This window comes from Chiloscyllium plagiosum, unplaced genomic scaffold (genome assembly GCF_037043375.1).
Source record: "Chiloscyllium plagiosum isolate Xiang-an unplaced genomic scaffold, Cpla_swu_hap1 HiC_scaffold_4, whole genome shotgun sequence".
Classification (NCBI taxonomy): Eukaryota; Metazoa; Chordata; class Chondrichthyes; order Orectolobiformes; family Hemiscylliidae; genus Chiloscyllium; species Chiloscyllium plagiosum.
The window spans coordinates 104,914,216-104,927,982 of record NW_028270142.1 but is presented as its reverse complement, the minus strand read 5'-3'; positions in this window follow the sequence as shown (position 1 = coordinate 104,927,982).

Genomic DNA, 13,767 nt, shown 5'->3' with positions numbered 1-13,767 from the left:
ACCACCTGTGACCCGAGGGTGCTGGGAACACAGTTGGATCACTTTGAGGTCGCACATTGTATTCTCTTGAAATTTCCCATTTTCAAGAGAATCAACATCAATCAACATTTGAAGTTTTCTTGAACATGTTAAATTCACAGAATATGGTGCTTGTAAAACTACATCTAAAGCCTGACTACAGTCATGTTTTCAATTTGTATAGCTGCATCCCATTCCACAACCATAGAAAACATCGCTTATCAACTCACACCTATACAAGTACAGTTGTGTAATGGAATGGTGAAGGAAATGTTTTAAGGTAAACATATTGAAATTGCTTTGAATGCAATCCAACTTCAGAAATCCAAAAGCCTGCAATTCAGACAGACCTAAAATCTAATATCCCTGAATTAATCAACATATTAGCTTTTTGTACATGCATATAAATATGGTATCACAGTACTGTGCATATATTTACATTCTATAATTAATTTGCACTGCATGAAGAAGAAAAATATTTGATGTTATTTACATATATACATATTTGTGATAACTCTTCCAAATAAATCACAAGTCCATAGTGTTTACTTTCAGCCAATTCAAATTTATGGCATTGCATTCTGTTCTGAATTTCTTGGCTAGAAATACAAAAGTAGTTGGAGATGAAAAGAAGAAAGACACGGAAAGAACAAAAGAAGAACTGCAACCTGGAACAGCCCTGTGAACCATTACAATGGCAGACAGAACACAACAGTGAACTCCTAGCTTGAACTTTGTACTCAGTCTGTGATTGGGTGACCATAGTACAAATTGGAAATCTTCGAGGAGAAAGTGAGGTCTGCAGATGCTGGAGATCAAAGTTGAAACTTTATTGCTGGAACAGCACAGCAGGTCAGGCAGCATCCAGGGAACAGGAGATTCGACGTTTCGGGCACAGGCCCTTCTTCAGCCTGTGCCCGAAACGTCGAATCTCCTGTTCCCTGGATGCTGCCTGACCTGCTGTGCTGTTCCAGCAATAAAGTTTCAACTACAAATTGGAAATACTAATCAAAACCTAGTGTTGAAAACTGAGGTCAATTTTCTTTGTTAGATTAAAAACATTGAAAGGCATAAAGTGAAGGCAGATAAGTAAAGTTGAGGTACCAATTAGCAATTAAATGGTTATACAACCTACTGCCCTGCTCCTATTCCTCTCTTTCCAACCTTACCCAAGTGGTGTTTCCGTTAGGGTCATTAACTAATTGGGAGCAATCCTGATAGATACTTTCCTCTGGATTAGATTAACAATTGAAGTGAAAAGGTATGATACGAAATCAGCATCAGAACCTGCTATGGTTCTAGCATGAGTCATGAGCAAATGTGGCGGTCACAGAATTCTTTGACAGATTAGTAATATTAATGGTAATTTATTCTTACATATATTTATGATAATACAGTAAAATGTGTATAAATTGCCATAAGCTGGCGCCATTTTAATTACACAAATTATAAGAAGAAATAAATCATACAAAGTTCAGACAAATTTCATTTTTTATTCCATACACAGCTTTTTGATTTCCCAACTGGCTGCGGGCCCTGCCACACTCTGCAACTGCCAAATCATTCCCCGAGGATACGACACCAAAGAGGAAGCACACTGAAGGGGTCCCCGTCATCTCATTGCCGCCGATACTCAGCCCTGCCATAGCCAGGAGACTGTCCCATGTCTCCAGGACCGGGACCCATCTCAACTCTGAGATTTGAAATGCTTCAAGCCCATTAATGCTGCCTTATAGCTGAAATGAACTGATTGTCAATAATGTAATGATGAAACTCAAACTTTGCTTTCTGAGAAGCTCAGCATCACAGCATTTGGTAAATTTACTGAGTAGGAGTTGCTAACTGATCTCATAGATTTTGCCATAGCATTGCGCAGTCACACAGTGGTTTGAGTGAAAGGTAATTCTGCAGCATTACTCTGTGCACTTCAATAGCTGCCAGTACTTACACCTGTACCAAATCAACAGTACAAAACAGAGAGGCACTCCCTACAACCCAGACAAGAAGCAAACATAGATTCTGGATCAATGGTGCTGGAAGAGCACAGCAATTCAGGCAGCATCGAGGAGCTTCAGCAAAATCGACGTTTCGGGCAAAAGCCTTCATCAGGAATAAGGCAGAGAGCCTGAAGTGTAGAGAGATAAGCTAGGGGAGGGTGGGGGTGGGGAGAGAGTAGCATAGAGTACAATGGGTGAGTGGGGGAGGAGATGAAGGTGATAGGTCAGGGAGGAGAGGGTGGAGTGGATAGGTGGAAAAGGAGCTAGACAGGTCGGACAAGTCCGGACAAGTCAAGGGGACTGGAAGTTTGAAACTAGGATGAGGTGGGGGAAGGGGAAATGAGGAAGCTGTTGAAGTCCACATTGATGCCCTGGGGTTGAAGTGTTCCGAGGAGGAAGATGAGGCGTTCTTCTTCCAGGCGTCTGGTGGTGAGGGAGCGGCGGTGAAGGAGGCCCAGGACCTCCATGTCCTCGGCAGAGTGGGAGGGGGAGTTGAAATGTTGGGCCACGGGACAGTTTGGTTGATTGGTGCGGGTGTCTCGGAGATGTTCCCTAAAGCGCTCTGCTAGGAGGCGCCCAGTCTCCCCAATATAGAGGAGATCGCATCGGGAGCAACGGATACAATAAATGATATTAGTGGATGTGCAGGTAAAATTTTGATGGATATGGAAGGCTCCTTTAGGGCCTTGGATAGAGGTGAGGGAGGAGGTGTGGGCACAGGTTTTACAATTCCTGTGGTCGCAGGGGAAACTGCCAGGATGTGAGGGTGGGTTGTAGGGGGGCCTGGACCTGACCAGGTAGTCATGGAGGGAACGGTCTTTGCGGAAGGCGGAGAGGGGTGGGGAGGGAAATATATCCCTGGTGGTGGGGTCTTTTTGGAGGTGGCGGAAATGTCGGCGGATGATTTGGTTTATGCGGAGGTTTGTAGGGTGGAAGGTGAGCACCAGGGGCGTTCTGTCCTTGTTACGGTTGGAGGGGTGGGGTCTGAGGGCGGAGGTGCGGGATGTGGACGAGATGCGTTGGAGGGCACCTTTAACCACGTGGGAAGGGAAATTGCGGTCTCTAAAGAAGGAGGCCATCTGGTGTGTTCTGTGGTGGAACTGGTCCTCCTGGGAGCAGATACGGCGGAGGCGGAGGAATTGGGAATACGGGATGGCATTTTTGCAAGAGATAGGGTGGGAAGAGGTGTAATCCAGGTAGCTGTGGGAGTCGGTGGGTTTATAAAAAATGTCAGTGTCAAGTCGGTCTTCACTAATGGAGATGGAGAGGTCCAGAAAGGGGAGGGAGGTGTCAGAGATGGTCCAGGTAAATTTAAGGTCAGGGTGGAATGTGTTGGTGAAGTTAATGAATTGCTCAACCTCCTCGCGGGAGCACGAGGTGGCGCCAATGCAGTCATCAATGTAGCGGAGGAAGAGGTGGGGAGTGGTGCCGGTGTAATTACGGAAGATCAACTGTTCTACGTAGCCAACAAAGAGACAGGCATAGCTGGCAAACATAGCCCATTCCTTTCAAAATTGACTTAATTTACACCGGATCCTTGCTGATTTACTGTGAAAACTTTCAATAACATATCTAAGTCTGTTTGAACAATGCTGTAACAAACCCCATATTTACTGCCAATCAGTAATGTTTTAATGATTGATGTAATTAATATAATCTCTGAATCCTGTAGCCCTCTGGCAAAGTAGATCACGTTTACAAACTACACAAAGAGTTTATCAAAACTATGTCTGCAAAGCCAAGCCAACAAAATCCACTATCACTATTTCACTGTTTGGAGGCCTTTAAACTGAGAACAATGGACAGGATGTACAATGGAGATAGCATTTTCAGAAAGGTGGGGGTGTATATATAGTGTTTATAGAGGGACGTTCATTATGTTTCAGGAAAATTATTTTTCATGTTGACAGTACCCAAACAGTGAGAAGTCAAAGCATTTAATGTCATGCGGTAAGAAGGGGCAGGGGTATTACCGCCATATATTCTAAATGTATATTTAATCTAAAAACATTTAAAACCATAAGACCATAAAAAATAGAAGTAGAAATAGGACATTCAGCCCCTCAAGACTACCCTACCATTCTTTAAGATGATGGATTATCTGCTCCATGCCTTAACTCCTCTCTCATCCTCAAAGCCCTCAACTCTTCAATTTTTCAGACGTCTACTGACCTCCTCTTTAAATTAATGAGTGAATCCAAGATAATGGCGGAATCCATTCCTTTTTTTTCTCTTCTGTTGTTTTCCTCTCTTGCCAGTGGTCCAGAGCAGAGCCAGCCAAAAGCTTGGAGGAAAGTGTGGGCAGCCAGCAGTCCAATGTGGGGTCGTGAGGGAGCATGGTGGGAAGGGGTGACCAGCTGCAGCGGCCCAGAGCAGAGCAGGGGCAGCCAGCAGTCCAATGTGGGGTTGTGTGGGAGTGTGGGAGCATGGTGGGGAGGGTGACCAGCAGCAGCAGCCCAGAGCAGAGCAGGGGCAGCCAGCAGTCCGGTTTGGGGTTTTGTGTGTGTGTGTGTGTGTGGAGGGGTGACAAGCAGCAGCCCAGAGTGGAGCGGAGCAAGGGCAGCCAGCAGTCGGAGCAGAGTGGGGGTGGCCACCTTTGGGAACAGGGGTGACCAGCAGCCCAGAGTGGGTGGCCAGAGACCCAGAGCAGACTGGAGACGGTGGACTGCGGGCCTGGAGTGAAGTTGGCTACTGGCTGGGCACTGGTGGAGCCTGGTCAGACCACTTGGAAGCTGTTATAGAAAGACTGCAATCTCTATGTTTGTAGTTTTATTTCTTATTTTTCTAACCTACGCTGTCTGTCATGTAGTGTAACTTTTTCTTTATTTTTTTCTATTTTTTTGTAACTGGGTACTTTGTATCTAAGATGGTGCCACATGTGGATGACATTCTACACTTTTCACTGTACTCCTGTTCTTTTATAACTTGAGTACATATGACGTAAACCTAAATCTAATTCTAAATACTTTCAGTGAGGTAGCCTCCACAACACTGTGAAACTCTATAACATTCACCAGCCTCCATGAGATGAAATTCCTTTGCATCTCAGTTTTAAATGATTGTCCTGTTATTCTTAACTGTGTCCCCAGGTACAAGATTTCCACATTTGAGTGAAAATGGCTTCTCAACATTTACCCTGTGAAGCTCACCACCATCTTCTCAATAGCAACTAGAGATGGGCAATAAATGCTGGCCAGTCAGTGACACCCAAGTCCCATAAGTAAATAAAATGCCTCCTCAGAATTGTGAATGTTTCAGTACGATTGTCCCTCAGTGTTCTAAACCCTAATGAATAAAAGCCTAACCTATTCAGCCATTCTTGATAGGTCCACACCTGCATCCCAGGAATCAATCTAGTAAATTGTTTTGAACTGCTTCCAGTACCATTATATGCTTTCTTAAATACAGGGACCAAGATGAGTCACAGTACTCCAGGTAAAGCCTCATCAACACCCATTACTGTTATAACTAGATTTTCCTATTTTTAAACTCTACCTCCTAGCAATGAAGGCCAAAAATTACATTCATCTTCTTGGTTACTTGCTGCAGCAGTATGCTAATGTTTTGTATTTCTTGCATAAGAACATTCGGATCCTCTGTGCTGCATTTTCTTGAAACCTCTCACCATTTGAATAATAGCTTACCTCTTGTTTCTTCCAACCAATGTGTACCACCTCATACTTTCCCACATTAAACTCATCTGCAAATTGTTTTGCCCACTCACTCAACCAATGGATAACCTTTGCAATTCCTTATGTCCTCAGGCAAAATTCCTTACCATCTATTTCTGTATCACCAGGAAATTTGGATGCATTACTCTTTGCCTCTTCTCCAAGTCACTGATATACATAATAAACAACTGAGACTTTATGATTGATCTATTAATTCCAACTGTCTGTTGTCTGTGTTAACCCATCCTCAATCTATCCTAATACATTAATCCCAGTACAATCTTGTGTAGTAGCCTGTTTATGTGGCACTTTGCTGAATGCTTTATTGGCTTACAGTGCTAGCCACAAGTCAATCAGAGCTGTTCTCTGCTGGGTTCAGGAGTTGTTATCCTTATCAAGTCAAGTTCATACAATCCAAGAAGCTAAGCAGAGTTTCTGTTTCTTCTTCTTCTTGTCTTGACTGGAAGATGCTTTACTGCCTGTGTGAATATTAAAGAAGTGCATTTCCAGATATGACAGGAATGAATGTGAGGGAGTTGATGAGGTCTGGACAGAGGAAACAACTCTACATTAGTATGATTGTGAATGGGTTGTACATGGCCAGCCTCATTTTCTTAGTCTTTCATGTCTGTTTACAAGTCATAATTATCAGAGATGTGGTTATTTGCAGTGGATTATCTTCAACACCATTAGTGCCCGTGTAATTAGGCTTTACAGCTATCCATGCAGTCGTGCGCTGTAGCTTTTTGTAACAGTATGGAATACCATTTCTTCTGTTTCATCCATCAAGATAATGATCTGTGCCATGAGAAAGTGTGTGTTCGGGCTGCCCATGACTGAATGGCACAAGATGGCCAATGGATGCCATGGCTAATGCAGCAGAACATGGCTGGGAAAAACATCTGCTTAATGTAGTCTTCACAAGGAGAAGAATAGTAGCTCTGTACACTCAGGATTACTGAACTGAGATAGAATATCCAGCTGCAGTGTTTACGCATAAGACATAGATAAGAACATTTCATACTAATTAGTTGTTTCTCTTCAGTTACTTAATCAATCTGTTACAATATTAAGAGTAGGTTTTAGTTAAGAGAATTCAGATGATCATTGATAGAAATTCTGAAGTAATTATAGATCCACCTATATGAAAAAGTCACTAAAAGCATTTCAGGAAAAGATTAAAACCAGTTGCAGACAGCAACAGCAGGTCCATATCATTAGAGGGAGAAATTGAATCATAGGTATAGAAATTAACAGACATTAGAACGTGGATTGAATGAACACATTAGAACATAGAATATTACAGTGCAGTACAGGCCCTTCAGCCTTTGATGTTACGCCGCCCTGCAAAACCAGTCTGAAGCTCATCTAATCTCTGCTATTCCATTCTCGTCCATATGCCTATCCAATGATCATTTAAATGCCCGTAAAATTGGCGAGTCTACAACTACTGCAGGCAGTGCCTTCCACACCCTTACTACTCTCTGAGTAAAGAAACTACCTCTGACTTCTGTCCTATATTTATCACCCCTCAGTTTGAAGCTATGCCTCCTCATGCTAGCCATCACTATCTTGGGAAAAAGGCTCTCACTTTCCGCCTGATCTAGCCCTCTGATTATCTTGTATGTCTCAATTAAGTAACCTTTCAACCTTCTTCTCTCAAATGAAAACAGCCTCAATTCCCTCAACCATTCCTCATAAGACCTTCCCACCATACCAGGCAACATCCTAGTAAATCTCCCCTGAACCCTTTCCAAAGCCTCCACATCCTACCTATAATGCGGTGACCAGAACTGCACACAATACTCCAAGTGTGGCCGCACCAGAGTTCTGTACAGCTGCAGCATGACCTCATGGTTCTGAAACTCAATCCCTCTACTAATAAAAACTAAAACACCATATGCCTTTTTAACAGCCCTAGCAACCTGGGTGGCAACTTTGAGGGATTATTTACATGGACACCAAGATCTCTCTGTTCATCTATACTACCAAGAATCTTACCATTCACCCAATACTCTGCATTCCTGTTACTCCTTCCAAAGTGAATCACCTCACACTTTTCTGCATTAAATTCCATTTCCCACCTCTCAGCCCAGCTCTCCAGCTTATCTATGTTCCTCTGTAACCTACAACATCTTTTGGCACTATCCACAACTGTACTGACCTTAGTGTCATCCGCAAATTTACTAACCCATCCTTCTGCGCCCTCATCCAGGTAGTTTATTAAAATGACAAACAGCAGTGGACCTAAAACAGATCTTTGTGGTATCTCACTAGTAACAGAACTCCAGGATAAACATTTCCCACCACCACCACCCATTGGTCTTCTTTCAGATAGCCAATTTCTGATCCAAACTGCTAAATCACCCTCAACCCCATGCCTCCTTATTTTATGCAGTAGCCTACCATGGGAAACTTTACCAAAGATACAACTTGTTAGCTAAAGAATTCTAACATTAGGTGTAACCACATAACTTTGTAGGAACTGATCAAAAATCAATATTATTTTATATTTCCTGTATTGAGGAATTTAAAAGGGCCCGAAGTAATGGGCAATTATTCAATTAATTTGCAGTAAACACAGTACAGCTCGCAAGTGTTACTTGAACATAGTATCCATTGTGAAAAGCCTCAAGAGAGAAGATGAGAGTGTCTGGGAAACATTATGAAGGAAAGGGTGGACCATAAGTCTGTCCATCTGTTTTTGTTGTTTAGTGATATGAATGGCTTAATTGGAAACACATTGAAATTGCTGAGACAAGCTTGAACTCTATAAGATGTTGTACCAGAGATTCAATAACAAAGGGATAACTCAGTGCTGCTGACCAATAGCAAACAAGGGGGGAAGGGGGCATGGGCTCTAAATTTAAACTGTATAAGTTAAGACATTCTGAAGCTTTTTGTATGCCTTATTGTTCTGGAGAAATTAAGCTGTATTAAAAATTAAACCTGCAATAAAGGTTACCTGACACTGCCCCATGATTCGGACTTTCATTGGACAATATGAGATCTAACAGAGTGGTTAGAGATAGGTATTCTCCTATACATGTGGACACCAGCCCACATGCTACCCTCATCTAGCTTGCTATATGAACCATACAGAATGTATGCACAGGAAGTTATGATGGGCCACTAATAAGAACCTCAATGAGTGCCAATGACTGGGTGCATTTATTCCTCCAGTCATGAGGCAGGATGCAGCTGACTCCTGCAAAATGGACCATCTGTTACAAACACCCTCGAGATAAGTGCTTTCCAGCTCGTCACCTGGATCCAGCCTAGTTTCCTTGAACCACAACTGTTTCTGGTACTCTGTTCTATACGTTTTGGCTCCAAAATGAATGATCTTATATTTGTCTACATTGGAATCATGATTTGGAGATGCCGGTGTTGGACTAGGGTGTACAAAGTTAAAAATCACACAACTCCCTACTATCTATCTCATTCTTGGACACATGCAAGATAACTTTGTGTCATCAAGGATGGGCATCTCAGCACCTCACTCAACTGCAAACCCACAGATAACCTCATGATGCTACACTTCTCCAGCTTCCACCTGAAACATATTAAAACAACCATCTGCTATGGATGAGCCCTACACATATACAGGATCTGTTCAGATGAGGAGGACGTGACGGGCACTTGGAAGTACTCAAGGATGCCCTCATAAGAACGGGGTACGATGCTCAACTCATCGACCTCCAGTTCCGACGTACCACAGCGAGGAACCGTAATAACCTCCTCAGGAGACAGACACGGGCTGCAACCGGCAGGATACCCTTCTTTGTCCAGTACTTCCCAGGAGCCAAACAACTACGCCATGTTCTTCACAGCCTGCAATACATTATCAATGAGGATGAGCACCTCGCCAATACCTTTCCCACACCTCCACTTCTCGCCTTTAAACAACCACCAAATCTCAAATAGATCATTGTTTGTAACAAACTGCCCAGCTTTCAGGACAATACCATACAACCTTGTCACGGTAGATGCTGCAGGCCGTGTCAGAATGTCGATTCAGACACTACCATTACACGTGGGGACACCTCCCACCATGTATGTGTCAGGTACTCATGTGACTCAGCCAACATTGTCTATCTCATACGCTGCAGGCAATGTACCTGAGGCATGGTACATTGGCGAGACTAAGCAGAGGCTATGGCAATGGATGAATGGACACTGCACAACAATCAATAGACAGGAGTGTTCCCTCCCAGTCAGAGAACACTTCAGCAGTCTGGGACATTCAACTTCGGACCTTTGGGTGACCATCCTCCAAGGCGGACTTTGGAACAGGCAACAACGAAAAATGGCCGAGCAGAGGCTGATAACCAAGTTCGGTCCCCATGGGAATGGCCTCAACTGGGACCTTGGGTTCATGTCACACTACAGGTGACCCCATTGCACTATATACACACACAGACCTCCAGACCTACACACACACAGATACTCCTACACATACACACTCACGCAGACCCTCTCTCATATGCTCATACATACACTTACACACACACCCTCTCACAGACTTATACCCTTTTACATTCATACTCACACACATACACATAATCTCTCACATAATCCCTCTGCCTCCCCCCCCCACACAACCACACGCATACATACACAAAAACGTTTGTGGGGTGAATTTGTACTTGCAGAATTACATTTTACTTTGCTCAAAAAACTGCATGAATCCATGTAAGATTCTGTAAATCTGCTTTTTAGATTAGAAGCTTTCTGTCCATTGTGGCACAGACAGCCTCACAGAGGGAAGCTCGCACCTTCAACACATTATCTGGACCAACATGACACCAATTGTTAAAAGTTCACTTGATAATGTAACTTTATTTTAAAAAAGGTTTTGCGATTTATGTATGAAAGAACTGAAACCAACATGTTCATCCTAAAAGATGAGAGACTTAACAAATATTCCAGGTCTTTTTCACTGTATAATTTCAGTTACATCACACTGTAAACTTTTGTTATAAAATTTGCGTCTTACAATCTTAGTCTTCACAACCACTTGATGAAGGAGCAGTTTGCTGAAAGCTAGTGCTTCCAAATAAACCTGTTGGACTATAACCTGGTGTTGTGTGATTTTTAACATTGAATCAATTTGCCACAAATTTGCTTAATCATTTGATTAAGTTCTCTTTGTAATTTTATGTTTCCATCTACATTGCTAATGATGATGCCTAACTTTGAGTCATCAAAAAACTTGTATATATAGCCAGAAAAACAGAAACTCAGCAAGTCTGGAGCATTTGGAAACAGATAACATTTTGAGTCCAATATGACCCTCAGTTGGAACTGTAGGGTCTAGAAATTAATGGTTTTTATACTGTTAACAAAGGTGGAGGAGGGGCAAGATGGTAAAGTCATCCAGAGCAAAAGACAAAAGAAGAGCTTAAGGTAGCAGTGGAGTGATATAGATGAACTTTAGATATTAATAGCAGGTGTTAGCAGCAGAAAATTTATCAGCTCTGATAAGAGCAAATCTGCAAGGTTTTATTTATTTGGAAGGGATGATCTCAGCCAGGTGGAGGGTGATGGTGACTGTTCATGCTACTTTTCAAGGAAGGAGTGGAAAAGTTGGAGTCAAGATTGAAGAAATACATCCAGCAGGGAAGGAATAGGATGAAACAATGGATCTTCAAGGACAGTCTTGTTGGTGGAAAGTCGAAGCAGACTGAGTGGTTTGGGGGACTCTGAGATGGGAAGCAGCTACGGAGGAGTTGAGGTCAGTGACAGTCCTAGAAATAATAGCTTGGTGTTCAATGGTGAAGCCCATAGTTCAGGGTGAGACAGAAGGAAGTGTGTGACAGTGGGTTCTTAGCCTTGGCAAGGAAGAGATTGGCATACCAGATAACAAATCAACCCTTATCATAAGTTTGATAATAAAGTCAGGGTTAGACTGGAGAGAATGGAGGGCAGAAGGTTCAGAGGGAGACCAATTAGAGTTGATGAGGTGAGTAAAAAAATTATGGTGGCTACTGTCACATTGACAGTCTTGATGAAAAGATTAAGGCTAGGTAAGAAACTGGAAGAAATGGTCCAGGTGGAGGAAAAGTATTGGAGACCACTGGTGCGAAGAGAGGACACAGAACTAGGCACAGAGGCAAAGGCAATTGAAAGAGTTCATCTTCAGGTCATATCCAAATTTAATTGTTCTGTGGGTATAATGGGATAAAATGGAGTTCTTTGATGAGTTCATATAATTCAATGTCAAAATGGATAGGACAGAGTGAACACAAGAGATGGAATTAGAAGGGATGGAGTCAGGTGGAAACAAGTATCCAGAAGAGTATGGGTACCTGTGAGCTTTTCAAGCCTGCATTTCTTAACACCTTCTTAAATATATTAAGGACAAAAGGGTAACCAGGGAGGGAATAGGGCCCCTCAAAAATCAGCAAGGTGGCCTTTGTGTGGAGCCACAGAAAATGGGGGAGATACTAAATGAATATGTTGCATCAGTATTTACTGTGGAAAAGGATATGGAAGATATAGACTGTAGGGAAATAGATGGTGACATCTTGCAAAATGTCCAGATTACAGAGGAGGAAGTGCTGGATGTCTTAAAACAGTTAAAGGTGGATAAATCCCCAAGACCTGATCAGGTGTACCCGAGAACTCTGTGGGAAGCTAGAGAAGTGATTGCTGGGCCTCTTGCTAAGATATTTGTATCATCAATAGTCACAGGTGAGGTGCCAGAAGACTGGAGGTTGGTGCCACTGTTTAAAAAGGGCGGTAAAAACAAGCCAGGGAACTATAGGCCAGTGAGCCTGACCTCAGTGGTGGGCAAGTTGTTGGAGGGAATCCTGAGGGACAGGATGTACATGTATTTGGAAAGGCAAAGACTGATTTGGGATAGAAAAAACATGGCTTTGTGTGTGGGAAATCATGTCTCACAAACTTGATTGAGTTTATTGAAGAAGTAACAAAGAAGATTGATGAGGGCAGAGCAGTAGATGTGATCTATATGGACTTTAGTAAGGCGTTCGACAAGGTTCCCCATGGGAGACTGATTAGCAAGGTTAGACCTCACGAAATACAGGGAGAACTAGCCATTTGGATACAGAACTGGCTCAAAGGTAGAAGACAGAGGGTGGTGGGGGAGGTTGTTTTTCAGACTGGAGGCCTGTGACCAGTGGAGTGCCACAAGGATCGGTGCTGGGCCCTTTACTTTTTGTCATTTACATAAATGATTTGGATGCGAGCATAAGCGGTACAGTTAGTAAGTTTGCAGATGACACCAAAATTGGAGGTGCAGTGGACAGCGAAGAGGGTTACCTCAGATTACAACAGGATCTGGACCAGATGGGCCAATGGGCTGAGAAGTGGCAGATGGAGTTTAATTCCGATAAATGCGAGGTGCTGCATTTTGGGAAAGCAAATCTCAGCAGGATTTATACACTTAATGGTAAGGTCCTAGGGAGTGTTGCTGAACTAAGAGACCTTGGAGTACAGGTTCATAGCTCCTTGAAAGTGGAGTCGCAGGTAGATAGGATAGTGAAGAAGGCGTTTGGTATGCTTTCCTTTATTGGTCAGAGTATTGAGTACAGGAGTTGGGAGGTCATGTTGCGGCTGTACAGGACATTGGTTAGGCTACTGTTGGAATATTGAGTGCAATTCTGGTCTCCTTCCTATCGGAAAGATGTTGTGAAACTTGAAAGGGTTCAGAAAAGATTTACAAGGATGTTGCCAGGATTGGAGAATCTGAGCTACAAGGAGAGGCTGAACAGGCTGGGGCTTTTTTCCCTGGAGCGTTGGAGGCTGTGGGGTGACCTTATAGAGGTTTACAAAATTATGAGGTGCATGGATAGGATAAATAGACAAAGTCTTTTCCGTGGGGTCGGGGAGTCCAGAACTAGAGGGCATAGGTTTAGGGTGAGGGGGAAAAGATATAAAAGAGACCTAAGGGGCAACTGTTTCACACAAGGGTGGTATGTGTATGGAATGAGCTGCCAGAGGATGTGGTGGAGGCTGGTACATTGCAACATTTAAGAGGCATTTGGATGTGTATATGAATAGGAAGGGTTTGGAGGGATATGGGCCGGGTGCTGGGAGGTGGGACTAGATTGGGT